The sequence below is a fragment of the Canis aureus genome, chromosome 20, assembly GCF_053574225.1.
Source record: "Canis aureus isolate CA01 chromosome 20, VMU_Caureus_v.1.0, whole genome shotgun sequence".
NCBI lineage: Eukaryota > Metazoa > Chordata > Mammalia > Carnivora > Canidae > Canis > Canis aureus.
The window spans coordinates 48,649,047-48,669,316 of record NC_135630.1 but is presented as its reverse complement, the minus strand read 5'-3'; the positions used below and the strand labels follow the sequence as shown (position 1 = coordinate 48,669,316).

General features: G+C 35.5%; 1 protein-coding gene across 1 annotated transcript in view; it reads left to right on the top strand.

The window, feature by feature from the left end:
* LOC144291784 (uncharacterized) overlaps window positions 1–3,100 on the top strand; it is a 73,716-nt gene extending 70,616 nt beyond the window's left edge. The window contains exon 4 of the transcript XR_013359279.1: window positions 3,056–3,100. The gene's annotated coding sequence lies outside the window, so the exon portion shown is untranslated. The remainder of the gene's footprint in view (window positions 1–3,055) is intronic.
* Window positions 3,101–20,270: the final 17,170 nt, after the last annotated feature.

The following is a 20,270-nucleotide window of genomic DNA, read 5'->3' as shown; positions in this document are numbered from 1 at the left end:
AATGTGCACTAGAACTTTATGTGATATAAGTTAAACCTCAATAATGCTGGGGATGGATGGGAAATGAAGTATACGTGACAGTGCTTGGCACATAATAGGCATGCAGAGTGAGTTCTATTTACCAGCTCAATATGCTAGTTCAGAATTAAAAGTCACAATGTCTTGTAAATTTCTAATGCCAGCAAAGTAGATGTAGCAACAGCTTTGAGAAGAGAGCTGAGCAGTCTATTATGGTCACACAACCACAAACATACATGCAGTAAGAAACGTATACATACCACTCCCTTTTAAAACTAAAGTCCACATATTGGTAGAATGGCTCCTTTCTTCAATAGTAATTTAAAAGTATTACGTATTAGTGGATTTTTTTCATCAAATCAACAAATGGATCTTGATTTTTTGCAGTTGGCAAATTTTGAGTTAAAAAATTAAATCTTGGCATATACCTTGTGTGGGGAGTACACATATAGGAGAACAGCCATTCTTAATTAAGGAAATATCATGTCAAAACCAGAGCAGATCCCTTTGAAATATTCCTTTACGTGCCAGCATAATATAAAACCATCACCAAGTTTTCTGCATTCTGCATAATGTGCTGATAATTAACCTTATAAACTTATTTTCTGAGCAACTCTCATAGTTGATAAATGCAGTTAAGGGCAAAATCCAACAAGGTTATTGAATAACAATCAGTGCATCCAGAATGAAAAATAACTCACCTTCTTCTGAAATAAGATATGAATAGACTTTACTCTTATAATTAATGTTGCTGCATTTTGCATGGAGATGGGGTATTTTTCATTTAAAGCCCATGTGTTAATTTCCCTTCACATATAAGCCAAAAACCTTGACTCTGTCATCAGACCTTTGGCATCTCCTTCTGTTTCAGTCTTGGGCCTTTGCCAATGCACAGCTATTCTGTATCTGGACTTCCATGCTGGGGTTGAGTGATAGATATTCAGAGACACTAAATTTGTTTTCAATCAGATCCAGATTTTAGAAAACCATATAAAAACCAAATGCTACTCCTATTAATAAAACATATGCCAAATATTCATCTGAAAGACTAGAACCTTAAAAGCCTGCGTTAATGAAACCTAAATAAGAGCTATTGTAGAATCATGATGGTTGGGAGCAATCAGTACCAAAGTTTGCTGTTTTGCAAAAATCTTCCCAAATCACAGTGATTTTTGAATCTCCAGGTAACTCTGGGCAATTAATTGAGGAACCTGTGTTCTAGTTCAGATCTGTATCTGGCCAGTAGTAAGAACTTAAAAATTTCATTTAGCTTGAAAGAAGCTTAATTTCTTTAAATACACAAAGTGGAAGTTGGCCTTGAAAATCCCTATGGATTTCCAAAACTAAAATTTATATGTGTTTGGGAAGATTTAGTTGTTTTCTTCTACTTTTTTGAAAATCTAAATTAAATCATGTGTTTTTTTTTTAAGTGTGTGTGAGGTGTAACTTATGTGACTGGTTTTACCTCGATTTCTAGCTTTAACTATTTCTCAGTGGCTTGCCATCAGCCACATGATGATAGTATTAACATGGGCCACATGATCCAGTAGAATCAGATCATGTCTACATTCCAGACTCATCTTCCCCTTTCTGCTGTAAATCTGTATTTTGCATTCCGGGTTGTTGAACGACATATGGTTTCCTGAATGGCTATTCTACTTGTCTACTTGTCTCTGTTGTCAATACCTATTTTTCAACACTCGCATTTACCTGAAAATTTTCTACTTATAATCAAAAGCCCAGTTGAAATAAATTTTGTTCACAAAGACTGTCTTGTCTCAAGAATAATTAATCACGGGATCCCTGGGTGGCGCAGCGGTTTGGCGCCTGCCTTTGGCCCAGGGCGCGATCCTGGAGACCCGGGATCGAATCCCACGTCGGGCTCCTGGTGCATGGAGCCTGCTTCTCCCTCTGCCTATGTCTCTGCCTCTCTCTCTCTCTCTCTCTGTGTGACTATCATAAATAAATAAAAATTTAAAAAAAAAAAAAAAAAAAAGAATAATTAATCACTCCCTCATCTGTCTTATTTCTTTGTTTCATTACTCTTTTCTGTCATTTGTATTTATCATACTTATCATATTTTATTCTCTATGAAGAAGGCTTATATTATGTTCTCCTTTACATTACCTAATACCATGCCTTATACATTGAAAATATTCAGTAAAGGTGACTGAATTTAAATCCTTAATTTTTTTTAATGGCCACACTTTAAACATACTAATTGTTGTTCTATCTAACTTAATAAACTGGCTTGAGAATGTGCATAGGATTTGCATTGGTCAACTTAGTAAAAAAATGTATTAAACAATCAATTACTGTTTGTTATTTATCAGCGGTTAGAGTAAAAATTGCAACACTGGTAAGTACACTTCTGTACTGTAATAGGATGACATAATATATTTTCTCAGTAACCTTAAAGTGTAAATAAACAACCCAAATTCTCAATTAATGGTCAAAAATTTACAAATTTTGTAAGCTACTCATAAATATCAGGTCAGTTGTTTTAGGTCCCATAATTTGTGGAAATCCAAAGTGTTGGCTCATGACCAATGTGCCCAATTAAATTTCTAGGTTCCTTTTGTTTTATCCTATAATCACTGAGTACAAATTTCATATCTCAAAAAAAAAAAAAAAAACAAATTTCATTCCATCATGTTTCTAAAAATAATGGATAGGTAAGTAGATACAGAGATAAGTAGATCTATAAGACATACATATACATACACACGCACATACATATTCTAAAGATTAATACTCCATTGTTAAATATCAATGTGCCTTTTTGGTGAAAGTACTATGAAATACCTTTAAAGCTTTTCTTGATTTATATGAGAAACTATAGTTGTTTCTAAATTGACATCATAGAATCTGAACCTATAATTTTTTTCATTTAGAATGAGTATGTCTTCCAATAATTTTTTTTTTATAATGTTCCATAAGAGCACTGAATACCAAGTGTAATGTCACTTTTCTTTATTATTTGTGATATTGGATTGGCTAAATCTTGTTCTTTTTTTTTTTTATTTATTTATGATAGTCATACAGAGAGAGAGAGAGAGGCAGAGACACAGGCAGAGGGAGAAGCAGGCTCCATGCACCAAGAGCCCGACGTGGGATTCGATCCCGGGTCTCCAGGATCGCGCCCTGGGCCAAAGGCAGGTGCCAAACCGCTGCGCCACCCAGGGATCCCTGTTAATTTAAATTTTAAATTTAAAATTTAACATGAAAACTTCAAAGGTTTATTCAAAGTCAATAGTCTACATCATATTCTTTAAAAAGAGTCAAAATTTCACAAAATTCAGTGACTAAAAGTGTGCCTTGTACATCATTGGTGTTCAGCATATACTTATGAAATGAACTGTATTGTGGAATGAAGTACTGTATTGTGGTGCAACTTTTAAAATTTTAGTTATTTTTTCATTTGATCTTTACTTGTGTACATATTTTCCCATTTTAAAAATATGTCCAGAATCAATTCATACCCTCTTATAACCATAGGTATAATTTCAGAGAAAGCAAAAGAAAGTAATGATTTTGAAAGAGTTACAAATTTTTGTTTCCTTTTTTTTTTGGACTACAAGGTAAACTAAGTGGAACTGATCATCTTCCCTTCAGTGATTTTACTGAATACCAAATTTTTTTATATTTGTTCTTAAAACACATGATTGTGCTTACATATTTTAAGAATCTACCTTCTCCATAAAGAAGGATAGTAGGAGAAAATTATTTGTCTTTTATTACTACCAACTAGCACAGAGCTAGATATAGGGGAGATACTCAATAAATGCTGGTTTTCAGTGAATAGATATATGGATGGATGGATGGATGGATGGATGGATGAATTATTAAATTTATAATGGAAGAAATAAATGACCGCTTAGATAATTAAGGCACAGGAGTCATTTAGGGGTGGCTGACTAGGAGGTAATATGTATAGCATCCCAAAGTCTATGTGTTTACAATATCTCAGATTTCATTTTTAAGTTTCTCAGTCTTTTCCAGATGCTCTCATTTAGTGAAGATCATAAAAACTGATGCAAAACTGAATGCTAATTTAATAACTTACAAAAAGAAATATAACTGCCAAACAGAAAAAATTTATGGTTTCCTTGACCAACTTATTTTCTTTGCAGGAAATCACATAGGAAGCCAAAATATATAGACAACCTTGCTTATTAAATATAAAGAATTAGTACAAAGAGTATAAGGTGAATGATTATACTGTCAGATCATTTATCATGTTCAGAGTTGGCACTGCCAGATTTGCTTTGTGTTAAAAACTCATTTTTAGGCTAACCAATGTTATTCTGATCAACTCACTTCCTTATTTCTGTTAGTATCATATGTCACTTAAGCATTCATTTTCTTCAATATGTTGCTCAGAAAAAAAATGTTGCTCATATATTTATTATTTTTTGTCTGAAAAATGACATGGCAACACAAGAAACATTTTTAAAATGGAAATGAAGATCAATAAATTTAATTATTTGATATCGCCAAAACTTGAATACATTGATTTCATAAGTATTTGGAAAAGAAGAGTCTGAAATAATAATAATAAGGATGGTAAGTTTTTGCTTATTTTTATTCTCTAGAAGCATGAAAGAAAATCATGAAGATTACATTGAAGGAATAATCGAAATGCTATCTTTTAAATTGTTATTTAGAATTGTTCTGACAATATGGCATCCTTGATGTTATAAAAAATATGCACTATTAAACATCTACAAATGAGGAATAAATTGAGAAACATAATGTGTAAGAGCTCTCAATAGACTAAAGTGATATTTAAAGAAAGCAAAAATGAAAAGAAACCTTAAATCAAAGTGATAAATAACAAAAATGAAGCCACTATTATCTTACAGACATATGATACCTGGAATCTAAGAGTGCGGATTGATCATCATGTTGGGAAAGGAGAAAATGCCTTGGCAAACAGAAATGAGATCTAAGTTCTTACATATGTCTATAATCCTTAAATCCCTATATTTTCAATGAAAGAGTAGACTAAAACAAAACAAAACAAAAACAAAAACAAAAAAGTAAGATAATAAGGAATTTTTTCTTTAAATAATACATTTGAGGGGCACCTAGGTGGCTCAGACGGTTAAGCATCTGAGTCGTGATTTTGGCTCAGGTCATGATCTTCTAGGTCTTGTGATTGACTCCTGCTTGGAATTCTTTCTCTCCCTCTCCCTCTGCTCCTTCTCCAACTCATGCTTACTTTCTCTGTCTCTAAAATAAATAAATCTTAAAAATACTTGTAGGAAAGTATATACAATTATTGGCCTAAATTAAGAGTTGGGGATTGAGGGACATCTGGGTGGCTCAGTGGTTGAGCATTGGCCTTTGGCTCAGGTCATGATCCCGGGGTCCTGGGATCAAATTCTGCATCAGGCTCCCCACAGGGAACCTGCTTCTTCTTCTGCCTATGTCTCTGCCATAGACATCTCTGTGTGTCTCTCAGGAATAAATAAATAAAATCTTAAGAAAAAGAGTTAGGGTTTGAATTAAAAATGAATAGACTAGAAAACTACAGGCCAAAAAAATCACTCAGAAAGATAGAGAAACAGACACAGAGAGAGGAGGGAGGGAAAGAAAACAAATGTGGAAAATGTTAGTATTTTAACATTTAGGGAATGGTGGTGAAGAGGAAGTGGAATTCTCTTTTCTATTTGTATAAGTTGTCCCAAGGTCTGAAATTATTAACAGTATAACAACAACAACAATAACAAAGGTCAGATCTTAGGGAACCTAGCAGAAGGAAAAGAAAATCAAGAGCATTGGCTCTAGAGGGACTTGTCTCCAGCCCAGGCATCTCAGGATAATGCTTCCTTAGTACTATGAAAGCATGAACTAAAATATTTTAAAAGTACAAAGTAGACTGGATCTCAGAGTTAGACCCCTCAAAGATATAAAATATATGAATTATCAGATATGCTACAAAGTAAATTTCTAACATTTTAAATTCAAGAATGGAAACTTTTATTGCTGCCTAATGTAGAGTAAAAAAAGATTGGATTTTTGCTTCCATCTGAAGCAACTAGAAAGGCAAGATAAATCTATGAAACTATGGTTCTCATAGCATCAGATATCAGGCAGTGAACAACAGTGATCCCTGATCAACAAGAAACAAAGTGACCACATGATTTCCCCAGCTTACTGCTCAGAACGAATTTTTAGTTAGCTATGTGGAGAAAGAAAATAGAAGTTCAGCAATCTCCCTGAGTGAGTTGGGAGTCTAGAGACGTTAAACGATAAGGAGGTCAAAAAAAGATAAAGAGCTCAAAGGGGGAAAAAAATGGAGACATAAGAGTTATCTTATGAGAGAACTCTGGATATATTCAGATTCTCCTACTCAAGTCCCCAAAGAAGTTCTGATCAGTGCATCAATCAACAAAGAAGGATTAGGAGAAACAGTTGTTGGAATTCAGACATGGCCAGAGATAGTTCCCTTTTCTCAGTAGGTAGAGTGGAAAGCCTAGCAATTTATAGGGCATTAGGTAGAGTACACAAAAGGGTATTGACTCAGTAGTAAGAAAAAAGTAAGCCCTGAAAGAGTCAGCTTAGTCTCACCTAACAAATCTTAAGAGCAAAACTTGAAGAAAAAATAAAATACATGAATACCTGTTTCCAAGGAAGATATTTATAGGAATAGAAAAATGTGCAGCACCCAACACGGTAAAATTCATAATCACTGGAACCCAATAAAAATATACAGGAATGTAAAGCAGCAAGAAAATACTTCAGAGAGAAGGAAAAAGACATCAGATGGGATCCACAAAAAGAACTTAAGAGCACTGTCAGCAGTAGTTACGTGAGTAAATAGAAAAGATTTTCTTTTTCTTTTTAGTTATATAAGTGCCTTTAAAAGAACTATGAGTTTATTCACTTATTTTTTTAAAGATTTATTTATTTGAGAGAGACAGTGTGCACCTATAAGTAGGAGGAGGGGCAGAGGGAGAGGGGATCCTCAAGCTAACTCTTTATTAAGCGTGGAGCTAGATCTGGGGCTTGATGTCATGACTCAAGTGATCATGTCCTGAGATGAAAGCTTGAGTCAGATGCTTAATCAACTGAACCACCCAGGCACCCTAGAGTTGGCAGTTTAAATAAAATTTATATCAGTATAATTTGGGGCAATATAATTCTGCTTAATATGCATAAATAAATCATAGGGCAACAATAGCACAAAGTTTAGGAGAGAAGAAACACAAGTATATACTTAAGTTCTTATACCATACATATAACACTAAAATATAGCTTGAAAGTAGATGATGAGAAGTTAAAGATGTATACTATAAATCCCAGAGTAACACTAAAGTAACAAAAAAAAAAGTTTTAGGTAGTAAACTAACAAAGGAGAAAATAGAATCATAAAAATATTTAATAATTCCAAAATATGGATGATAAAATGCAAAAGATTTAAAACAGAACTAATGAAAAATAAATACTAAAAGGTAGTTTTAAAATCAGCTAAATCAATAACCACACAAGATATAATACATCTTAATACTTCAATTAAGAAGTAGATATTGTCAGGTGCACCTGGGTGGCTCAGTTGGTTAAGCATCCAACTATTGATTTCGATTCAGGTGGTGATCTCAGAGTGGTGAGATCAGGCCCCACATTGGGCTCTGAGTAGGCTTGAGATTTTCTCCCCTCTCTGCCTCTGACCCTCCCCTCTTCATACTCTTTCTCTTTCTAATATATATATATTGATCAACAGAGATCAATAGAATAAAATAAATATATATATATTCTTTTAAAAACAGGTAGACATTGCAAATTAGATAAATAAGGGAGGCCAACTCAATGTTACCTACCCAAGATTTATTTTAAAGGTGAAAAAAAATACATTAAAAGTAAGAGGATTGATAAAGATCTAGCATACTAGCACTAAGTAAAGGAAAGCTGGAGTGACTATGTTAAAATCAGACAAATTAGATCTCAGAACAAAGCAAAGAATATTACTGGAAATAAGAGGAATTATTTCATAATTTGATAAAACTCATGTGTATTCCTAATTATGGTCACAAAGAACTAAGAATAAAAGGAACTTCCTCAAGCCCATAAATTACAGCTACAAAAATAAAACAAGCATAGAAAACAAAACCCCAAATTATTTATAATATCACACTTAATGGTGAAAGACTAAGTGATTTTTCTATGAAATTAGGTTAGGAAAGGCAAAAATGTTCTCTCTCACCAGTTTTTTTAAAAAAAATTTTTATTGGAGTTCAATTTGCCAACATATACCATAACACCCAGTGCTCATCCCGTCAAGTGCCCACCTCAGTGCCGGTCACCCAGTCACCCCAACCCCCCGCCCACCTCCCCTTCCACCACCCCTTGTTCGTTTCCCAGAGTCAGGAGTCTCTCATGTTCTGTCTCCCTCTCTGATATTTCCCACTCATTTTCTCTCCTGTCCCCTTTATTTCCTTTCACTATTTTTTATATTCCCCAAATGAATGAGACCATATAATGTTTGTCCTTCTCTGATTGACTTTCTTCACTCAACATAATACCCTCCAGTTCCATCCACGTCGAAGCAAATGGTGGGTATTTGTCGTTTCTAATGGCTGAGGAATATTCCACTGTATACATAGACCACAGCTTCTTTATCCCTTCATCTGTCGATGGACACCGAGGCTCCTTCCACAGTTTGGCTATTGCGGCCATTGCTGCTAGAAACATCGGGGTGCAGGTGTCCCGGCATTTCATTGCATCTGTATCTTTGGGGTAAATCCCCAGCAGTGCAATTCCTGGGTCGTGGGGCAGATCTAGCTTTAATTCTTTGAGGAACCTCCACACCGTTTTCCAGAGTGGCTGCACCAGTTCACATTCCCACCAACAGTGCAGGAGGGTTCCCCTTTCTCTACATTCTCTCCAACATTTGTTTCCTGCCTTATTAAATTTCCCCATTCTCACTGGTGTGAGGCGATATCTGCTGAGCTCACTCCATATGAGAGGTACCAGCCAGTCAAGCCCAGACCAAATTGCTAAGGTACAGAAACTTGAGCTAAGTACATTATCATTCCAAGCTCAGGCTATTTTGATCAATAGTAAAAGCAAACTAATATTCATGTGAACAAATTACACAGAATATAGCACAGAGAGACGTGAAGACATAGAAAGGGAGAATATGGGATATATATATATATATATATATATATATATATATTACTATATAATATATATATATAATATATGTATCTTAGAAAGAGAAAGAGTATGAAGAGGGGAGGGTCAGAGGCAGAGAGGGGAGAAAATCTCAAGCCTACTCAGAGCCCAATGTGGGGCTTGATCTCACCACTCTGAGATCACCAACTGAATCAAAATCAAGAGTTGGATGGGATTTATTGTAAGACTTCAGAGATGGTATAAAAAGATTCAGAACTCATTTAATTGAAATTTCAGAGGGAAAGGATAGAATAAGGAAGAGATCATATTTGAAGAGATAATACTTTTTTAAAAATATTTTATTTATTCATGAGAGACACAGAGAGAGATGGAGACATAGGCAGAGGGAGAAGCAGGTTCCCCATGGGGAGCTCAATAAGGGACCCAATTCCAGAACCCCGGGATCATGACCTGAGCCAAAGGCAGATGCCCAACCACTGGGCCACCCAGATGACCCAAAGAGATAAGACTTGTACTGGGTTGAATGATGTCCCCTGCCCCTGAAGGTAAGTCCACTCAGAATCTCAATATGTGACTTTCTTTGGAATGAGGATCTTTGCAGATGTAATGAAGATAAAGCTCTTGAGAAAAGACATTTTAGAGCAGGATAAATCCAATGATGGCTGTCCTTATAAGAGACAGAAAGCAAGAAGCCACAGAAGGAAAGGGCATGTGATGCGACAAACAGAAACTGAAGTGATGTGTCTACAAGCCACAGATCAAAAATTCCTGGGTTCTACCAGAAACTAGGAGAGACATTCAACAGATTTTCCCTCAAAGCCTAAAAAAAAAAAAAAAAAAAATCTGTTGGTATGTTGATTTTAAACTTGTAGCTTCCAGAACTGTACGAGAATACCTTTCTGTCATTTTAAACCACCTGCTTTGTGGCAAAACCACCCTAAGAAACTAGTACAACAGTTAAGAAGTTTTCAATCAATGAAGGCTATGAATTCTCAGATTTCAAAAGCATGAAAAATATTAAAAACAATAAAAAGAAAAAGGAAACTTTACCTAGACAACTAGACAAACCTGTATCTAGAGAAACAGAATGGTTAAACTCATTATTCAAAATAATGGATAATGCATTATCCAATACAACAAAAAGTGTGTCTCCTAGCCGCCCACCTCTTCTCCTGGAGACAATTACTTTTATTATGTTGTGCGCACCTGTATGTATCTTCTCATTGATTTCATACTTTGTACTTATGTCTTCAAAGATGCATTTAAGTACTAATTATTCAACTTTGAAAAATGTAAATTTCCAATAGGCTAAAAACAGTTTTAGTTCTTAGGAAACACTCATCTATTTTGCCTCTTATTTAGGGTAAAGTAGGGGAATCTAGGCATTCTGTACCTGATTAATGTTGTTCAGCAGTCTTTTATCAATCTAAATTTCCAGAATTAGTTCCTTAGGTCACCTTATTGGGTGACAGAGTAACAGTCCTTTGGCAACATTCAACCAGAGATAAGCTTAGTTCGGCTGGCACTGTGATTTTTGTTTCTGTTTTAATTTTAAATTAAAGCTAAAATCCAATAGACTACATTTGTGTTCTTTGTTTCCCAGGCCCCTGCTGACTTATTCAGAGATTTAAGTTGCCCTCTTGGCCCCTCCTGGGCATTTAGATTTCTCTCTCTTACAATTAAATAACTCATTATTAATTCACAAACAGATTAATAAAACACTTTACAGGTGATAGTGGAGGGTGCTTCTGTAATATGAAAACATATTCTTGATATATGGTTTAGTGGAAAAAATAATCTTTCCTGATCTTATAAAAATATATATTTAATTGATAATATATCATTTACAAATTAGGGAGAAACTGCTAAATGATAAAGATAGTTATCTTTAGGAAAGGAATATTAATATCCCAATCCTTTTTAGCTTATGTAAATTTTTCAATTTTTATATAATGAAAATGTATTACTAACACAATTAGCTATTGGAGGAGTTAGAGGAAAACTGAGATAGCCATCTTTTCTTTCTCCAGTGAACTCTGAAATGTATTTATTTTTATTTAATTACTTTCCATTTTCTACTACGGATGACACATCGATAATTAAAACAACCAATTAAAAAAGAACTGCACACTGAAATATAATACTACTTGTATCATAGAGGACAGATACATTGACTGACTCAATTTTTTATTCCTGATTGATATCAAATGAAGAAAATCTGAGTGTTATCAGATACTTCAGTTTTCCTGGATTTTTAAAAAGTAATTATAATTCTGGGTGATAGATGAAGGCAGTTCTTAAATGATGATCACAATGACATTAGTATATATTGCGGTTTTATTTACTTTTTTTATGTATTTTCGTATTTCCAAAGATTCCAAAGACCATGTTTCTCTTTTTTCTGCTCTCCTACACACTTTTTGCACATTAACATAAGGGAAATCTTTACCCATACAGTAGGCATTCTATTGATATAGCATGTAGGTAGCTCTTTAGGGTAGGACTTGGAGAATTTTTGTCTCCTTTTATTCTTTGTATATATAAGAGATATATACCCAATCAAGCAAAACCCTTTTAACCATGCAAACATTTATTCACCTTCTTCTTAGCTCTATCTGTCTGGACTTTTCTTCCCTTCTTGAATTTAAAGATGGCATATTTGGGGCATCTGCATGGCTCAGTGGATTAAGCCTCCAACTCTTGGTTTTCAGCTCAGGTCATGATCTCATGGGATGAGAGATCGAGCTTCACATGGGACTCTGTGCTCAGTGTGGTGTCTGCTCCAGATCCTCTCTCTCTTTCTCCTTCTGCCCCTCCCTCTACTAGTTCTCTATTAAATAAATAAATAAATAAATAAATAAATAAATAAATAAATAAATAAAATCTTTAAAAAAATATCTCATATTCATTGCAAGGCATCAATATTTTGAGTCATACTCAGAGAAAAATCAAGAAGCTCATATTCATTTATATGTACACCCTGGTTATTGGAATTCATAAACACCCATTCATTAATAATTAAATTGAATTATCTCTCTGGCATAATAAGGAATATGTTCCTGGTTCCTGGCATAAAAGTCCTAAAATCCTTAGAATTTCCTGAGTGATAGGGGTGAGAAGAATATTTTTTTCTTACTCATAAGGAGCCCCTTCCAACAACATCTGAGTTTATGTTATCAAGGTGACTGTTGGAAAATGGGGACTGGTTTCCAGAGGAATCAGCCATGTGATTAGAGGGTTAGAACTTCCAGCCCATTCCCTGACCTCTGAGGAGTGGGGAGGGAAGAAGGGCTGAGATCGAGTTAATCACTGATGCCCAAAGATTTAATCAAGTATACTTATATAGTGGAATCTCCATAAAAACCCTAAACAAGGAAGCTTGAGAACTTCAGGGTTGGTGAGCCTATCTAGCTGCTGCTGGGAGGAGAGCTGCCTGGAGAAGGCAGCAAAGTGCCATATTTCTTCCCCCATGCTTTGCCCTATGCATCTTTTCCATTCAGCTCTTTCTGAGTTGTGTCCTTTACAATAAATCAGTCATATTAGATAAAGTGCTTTCCTGAGTTCTGTGAACCACTCCAGCAAACTACTGAATCTTAGAAAAGGGTTTTGGGAACCCCTTATTTATAATTAATCATTCAGAGGTATAAGAGTCCCAGACTTGAGATTAGCATCTGAAGTGGGGGGCAGTTCTGTGGAACTAAGCCTTTAACACGGGGAAGGGGGGGTTGTGCTAAGTCTGAGTAGTTAGTGTCAGACATGTGAGCACAGAAAAACGTTTTCCTTTTAGCCCCTCACAGCTGGAAATAAAGAACTGTGCTAATATATAGTTCTTAAATTTTCACCTTCCCTATTATACTAATTTGATTCATGCTGTGTTTGACCTTCTATGATTTGTTCATAGCTTGGGCATTTTATTGTTCAAAGGGCTAAGCTATAAGTTCCTATTAAAAGCTTGACAAATTCATCATTTGATGAAGGCAAAGATGCCTTAAACAAAACCCTTGAAATAATTGATAACCTACATAGTTTTCATTCTACCTCTACCTTACTAGGTAAGTACCAGAACCAAGAGAGGAACCATCAATATGTTTTCTCAAATAAATGAAACTACATAATAGTTTTAATGGTACCACCAAGAGTAATTGAGATTTAGTAGCACATTATGGTTTGAACTTTTATTGACTTTCCCCCAACATAAACTGGCAGAGATATTTCTTCATAATGTTCAAATATGATGGTTTTTTTTTTTTCCAATTTTACTCGGGACACTGATTTTGGTATACAGACAGTATGTTGGTAGCATTTATGTTATTCAAACTATTTTAGCTTTAATAAATAAATCTGTAATCTGTCACTCTTTGTACATAACCCTGAAAGAATTTCATTCCTTTGATTTGAAAATCCTAGCATCCTTATGTCTTATTTATATAGTATTGACAGAGGTCATTCCATTCCTGGAACCATGGACATCTATAAATTATAGTAAGCACAGAGCATGCAATGAGTTATGCTGAAAATAGGAAACTGAGAAGAGTTTGCTGAGAAAATCAAGTCAAGCATTTATATTAAAAGAAATAATAAATACTTTCTTAAAACTATAAATGTATTTATATTTTCTCTTGAATTCTCACTTTCACTGCTTTGTTTTCTTCCATTTTGTATTTGTAATCCAAAGTTGAATGGCAAGATCCTAGTCAGGACAGCATTTCAACATCTTCTCTTTTCCTTTTGATTTAAAAGGTTTATTATAAATGAAAGCAGTCAGGACCAGAACTTTGCAATCTCAATTTGAATCCTTACTAAACCATATACTTGCAGTATGGTTTTTGGCATAATTTCATATTCGTTAACTTAGCTTCCTCATCTGCAAAATAAAGTGTACAGTCACTTCAAGAAGGGTTAAAAAGACAGTGTTGAGAAAATGTCAGGCATATTGCAGATGCTCACTATGACTCATATGCTAAACTAACTTTCCTCCGGGTTGATTCATCTCAGGTCAATTAGGTTTTGTTGAGGACATGGAAAAGATTGATTTCCAATCATATCAATCAGTAGTCATTCATTTGTATCCCCTGAGGCTTACCACTCTTTGCCTGACTTAGCCGAACCAATTTTTTAGTTCAACCAGAGTGTAAGTTTTGCCCTTTAAATGAGGAAGTCTGCAAGGCTAGCAACTGTGTCTTTTTTAATTCACTACTGCTGCTCTGAGATCTATCAATAGTGCCTGATACATAGTTGGCACTCTTTATTTAATTATTTATTCATTCTCTATCTCTCCTTCTCTCTGTCTCTCTCATTCATTCTTTTCTTTTTCATTCATTCTTTTTTACCCTCTTCTCTTACCAAATTAGGGATTCGTGATAAGTACTTTGATAGCACTAAGACTTCAGTGGCACAATGCCATGTCTTTATTAGATTATAATCTTAGAGCAGCAATTGAACTTTTATGGTATTGCTGTGTTGAGCCCATTTGCTCTGTTGAGCACATGGTAGACATTCAAAACATAGCTACTGAGTGAATGGAGAAGTAAATTAAAGAATGATCTGTTCATTAGTAGGATATCAGAATTCAAGGAAGCTTCAGGCACTAAAGAAAACATGTAACAAGTTTGGCAATAAACTAGAGATGGGGAAATGATTGTTCTTGCCATCCAACCATCCACCCATCCACCCGTCCTTCCAAGAATCAACCAGCAGGCAGTCATTGAGAATCTGTTTATGACATTACCATTGGCTCTGGAAGATACAAATAACATCTATGAAATACATGAAAAATAATTCCTTACAGAAAATTGTTCATGATACAAACAAATATAAATAACATTGCATCACTTATATGGACTTTTGAGGATTGCAGACCATTCTTCTTTTAATTTTTTATTATTTTTATTTTTATTTTTTTATGATAGTCACAGAGAGAGAGAGAGAGAGAGAGAGGCAGAGACATAGGCAGAGGGAGAACCAGGCTCCATGCACCGGGAGCCCGATATGGGATTCGATCCCGGGTCTCCAGGATCGCGCCCTGGGCCAAAGGCAGGCGCTAAACTGCTGCGCCACCCAGGGATCCCCCTTCTTTTAATTCTTAAGTAAGCATTAAGAAGTCACATCAGATTTGTGCTTTAGCCCTTGGGTTTTATTGCAACAAAATGCTCCTGATTATACTTATTTGAAGTGATAACAGAACTGTCCATAAACTAAGATCAATTTTAACACCAATGAGAATTCCAGTATTCATCGCTTATAAAAAGATAACATATTTATGAATAAATAATATGACTAAGTCAATGTGATTTGAGATAAATAATTTACTAAATTTACTAATTAATGAATAATTGCTACCCATTTGCTTCAGAGATACCATCCCTCAGAAATGTGCCAGGTCAGTTCTGACTTCAATTCCAAATGTCACTCTGCTGTCAGAATATGACAGTCACCAGTGTTAGATGTTCCTTCCAAGAACAAATTATTTCCGGCAATAAAAGCCCATCTGTTTATCTAATTTGTGGATGTGCTCTGCCTACATTATCATTTGCCCAACTAGCCTTGAAATGATCCCTCTCATATGACAAAGCATTACAGGCACTGCATGACACCATTTCTCTACAGAGCCATTGGAAGGGACCAATATCTTCAGTTTAGAGAATAAACTACCTTCTGAGACTAACAAACAATTCACTCTTCAAATAATAGGTGTCAACTTTGTCTGAAATACTATGCTAAGTAACCTGGAGGATTTCAAAGGTGAAAGATATTGTCTGAGCCCTTAAGAAAAATGCAGTTTTCTGAATAATAGTAACAATAGTAATAATGACATGTAAACCCTTCAAGTAATTCAACCCTAAGAAAATGGTCCCATAGGGATTAAAAAACGCTAAATATAGCAAATCTTTATGTACATTATACATAATAGTAAAAAACTAGAAATACACTACTAAATGACCAATAATAGTGGTAAGTGGTTAAGTCCACAAAATGGAGCCTTTTGAATCATGGCTATAAAGGGTAATTTACAACAGACAAACATTTCCCTTGTTTATAATACAAACTAATATATACACTCTACCTATCATTTATCTATCTATCATCTATCTATTATCTATCTATATTTGAAAAATCCAAAAAATAGCAAATGGGAAGGAAGATTTTAAAAAGCCACATTATCTTTAAGTTATAAGTCTATAGATCTATGAATTATTTTTAAATTTCCTTTCTTCTGTGTTCTCCAAAATATTTAAAGTGTTCTATATAATCTATATAATAAAAAATCAGAATATTATGCCTCACATGACTTTGGGCTTGACCAGTCTTCATTGACTTCTCTATAATCTGGGACCAAATGCCTCCACACTAGCAGAAATGTATGAAAACAAAATGATTTATATAATCATAGATGGAAATTTTCTTGCAGGGCTCCTCAAATAAAAAAAAAAAAACCCACAATATCTAAGAGTGCTTTATGTTTTACCATATGCTTTGAGAAATATTACACCATTTTCTTCACACAATCACCTGAACTATAGGCCTTATCCTTGTTTCACAATAAGGAAATTCTGATTCAGAGAGTTTAAACCACTTGCCCCAAACCAAAGATTTAGTAAATGTCAGATCTGAGCCTCAAATCTCCACTTTATAACTCAGGGCCCAAAATGTTTTTTCTGCACATATTGTCTTGCACTACAAGAATAGTCTCTGACTTTACTTGAATGTTGAGACAAGTATTTTGGGAAAAAAAATAATATTAGTTAGCAAGCATGCTTTTCATCACCAGTTGTATGCAGACAATTTGCTTTCCTTTAAATAAAATTTAAAAAAATGCTTCATTTAAAGTAATACATCATAAAAATAATATGAATATTATAAAGAGGCTGAAAGGCAAAAAGCAAAAGTGAGTGAATGTTTTCATAACTGACAAAGCCCAGTCTTATATAAGGGTATGTATAATAAAACCATATCCACTCACTTCCAAGCCAAACAGAAATCATCTTCAAACAAATTCAGATAAGGTGTGTATTTTAGGTCCTAATAATTAATTACTTCTGTATCTACATCACCTTATGCCTGTACCACAGAGAATAAAAACAGCCAATTAATTTTACATGATTTAAATGATATAGCTTTAATCGAAAGAAGTTGCTCAGTGACCAATATGCAGCTAATTTTCTGACTTTGATTTTCCAGAGCTCTCTCTGGGCCAATGATTAGCAAACCTTTCCAAACAAAAGACCTGAATGTCACATATAGCTATAAAAAGAATTAATAGGATCATTTATTCAAGTTTTAAGAAAATATTAATGATCCTGAGTACCACTAGAAGAAATGGTACAAAAGCTGACTGACATCACTGTGTGTTTCTGATCTCCACCCAGTGTGTGTCTTCTGGGCCATAGTCCAGCCATTTATTTGTCTTTGGCCAGTTTTCTCCAGTATCCCTTCATCACAGTTCTTTTTTTTTTTTAATTTTTAAAATTTATTTATTTATTCATGAGAGAGAGAAAGAGAGAGAGAGAGAGGCAGAAACACAGGCAGGGGGAGAAGCAGGCTCCATGCAGGGAGCCTGATGTGGGACTCGATCGTGGGTCTCCAGGATCATCCCCTGGGCTGAGGGCAGCGCTAAACTGCTGAGGCACCCGGGCTGCCCTCTTCATCACTGTTCTTAAACTCTATCTCCCCACCCTTCTTCTACACAGCAGAGAGAAAACTGAGTCAAAGATATCATATTTCTTAAATACAAAGCCTCTCACAGATAGTTTTCTATATGTTTTTCTCTTAGTAACACTTTTCTCCATTCCCAGATGTTATTCGAAGGAAGTCTGGCCTTCTTTATCTAGAGTACCTGACTCCACTTCCTAAGTCTTGCTTTAGATCACTCTCTCTCATTCCAGTTTGTAAACATCCTATAAAATTGTCCTTCCTGGGGCGCCTGAGTGGCTCAGTTGGTTAAGTATCCGACTCTTGGTTTTGGCTCAGTTCATGATCTCAGGGTCATGGGATCAAGCCCCATATTGGGTTCCGTGCTCCGCACAGAGTCTGCTTGGGACTCGTATCCTCTTTCTCTGTCTTTCCCTCCACCCTCTCCCTCAAATAAATTAATAACTGTTTTTTTTTTTTTTTTAATAGTCCTTCCCTGAGCCAAAGTCCTGCTCCTGTAAGTAAATCTCTATTCTGTGCTTTTCATCTAAACTTGTCAAAGACTTGTCTATTCTCATTGTTATCCCTTTTCCACCTCCTATTTACTCTGCAATCCATTGAATTCCAGCTTCTTCTCATGACTTCATTAAAGTTATCTCTCTGAAAGCACAAATTTCCAAATGCAATGGGCAATTAAAAATCTTTTAAGGATTACTTGAGAGAGAGAGAGAGAGCATGAGCAGGAGGGGAAGGCAGTAGAAGAGGGATCGAATCTTCAAGCTTTATCCCAGGACCCCAAGATCATGACCTGAGCCAAAAATCAAGAACCAGGCACTTAACTGACCGAACCACCCAGTCACCTCCTTCTTTGTCCTCTTCATGTTATTTAGGTATTATTTTCTCTTAGAATGTCAAAGCCTTTGTAATTACTAAGAAATAGTTTATGAAGAGCATCTCATTAGTACCACTAAATAAAGATCTATTTAACCAAACAGTATAAAAGTCTTTTAGGAGTTTATTTTTTTAATAATACATTTATTTTTTATTGGTGTTCAATTTGCCAACATACAGAATAACCCCCAGTGCCCGTCACCCATTCACCCCCACCCCCCGCCCTCCTCCCCTTCCACCACCCCTAGTTCGTTTCCCAGAGTTAGGAGTCTTTATGTTCTGTCTCCCTTTCTGATATTTCCCACACGTTTCTTCTCCCTTCCCTTATATTCCCTTTCACTAATATTTATATTCCCCAAATGAATGAGAACATATAATGTTTGTCCTTCTGCGATTGACTTACTTCACTCAGCATAATACCCTCCAGTTCCATCCACGTTGAAGCAAATGGTGGGTATTTGTCATTTCTAATGGCTGAGGAATATTCCATTGTATACATAAACCACATCTTCTTTATCCATTTATCTTTCGATGGACACCGAGGCTCCTTCCACAGTTTGGCTATTGTGGCCATTGCTGCTAGAAACATCGGGGTGCAGGTGTCCCGGCGTTTCACTGCATCTGAATCTTTGGGGTAAATCCCCAACAGTGCAATTGCTGGGTCGTAGGGCAGGTCTATTTTTAACTGTTTGAGGAACCTCCACACAGTTTTCCAGAGTGGCTGCACCAGTTCACATTCCCACCAACAGTGTATGAGGGTTCCCTTTTCTCTGCAACCTCTCCAACATTTGTGGTTTCCTGCCTTGTTAATGTTCCCCATTCTCACTGGTGTGAGGTGGTATCTCATTGTGGTTTTGATTTGTATTTCCCTGATGGCAAGTGATGCAGAGCATTTTCTCATGTGTGTGTGTTGGCCATGTCTATGTCTTCCTCTGTGAGATTTCTGTTCATGTCTTTTGCCCATTTCATGATTGGATTGTTTGTTTCTTTGGTGATGAGTTTAATAAGTTCTTTATAGATCTTGGAAACTAGCCCTTTATCTGATACGTCTTTTGCAAATATCTTCTCCCATTCTGTAGGTTGTCTTTGAGTTTTGTTGACTGTATCCTTTGCTGTGCAAAAGCTTCTTATCGTGATGAAGTCCCAATAGTTCATTTTTTCTTTTGTTTCTTTTGCCTTCGTGGATGTATCTTGCAAGAAGATACTGTGGCCGAGTTCAAAAAGGGTGTTGCCTGTGTTCTCCTCTAGGATTTGGATGGAATCTTGTCTCACATTTAGATCTTTCATCCATTTTGAGTTTATCTTTGTGTATGGTGCAAGAGAGTGGTCTAGTTTCATTCTTCTGCATGTGGATGTCCAATTTTCCCAGCACCATTTATTGAAGAGACTGTCTTTCTTCCAGTGGATAGTCTTTCCTCCTTTATCAAATATTAGTTGACCATAAAGTTGAGGGTCCACTTCTGGGTTCTCTATTCTGTTCCATTGATCTATGTGTCTGTTTTTGTGCCAGTACCCACTGTCTTGATGACCACAGCTTTGTAGTACAACCTGAAATCTGGCATTGTGATGCCCCCAGCTATGGTTTTCTT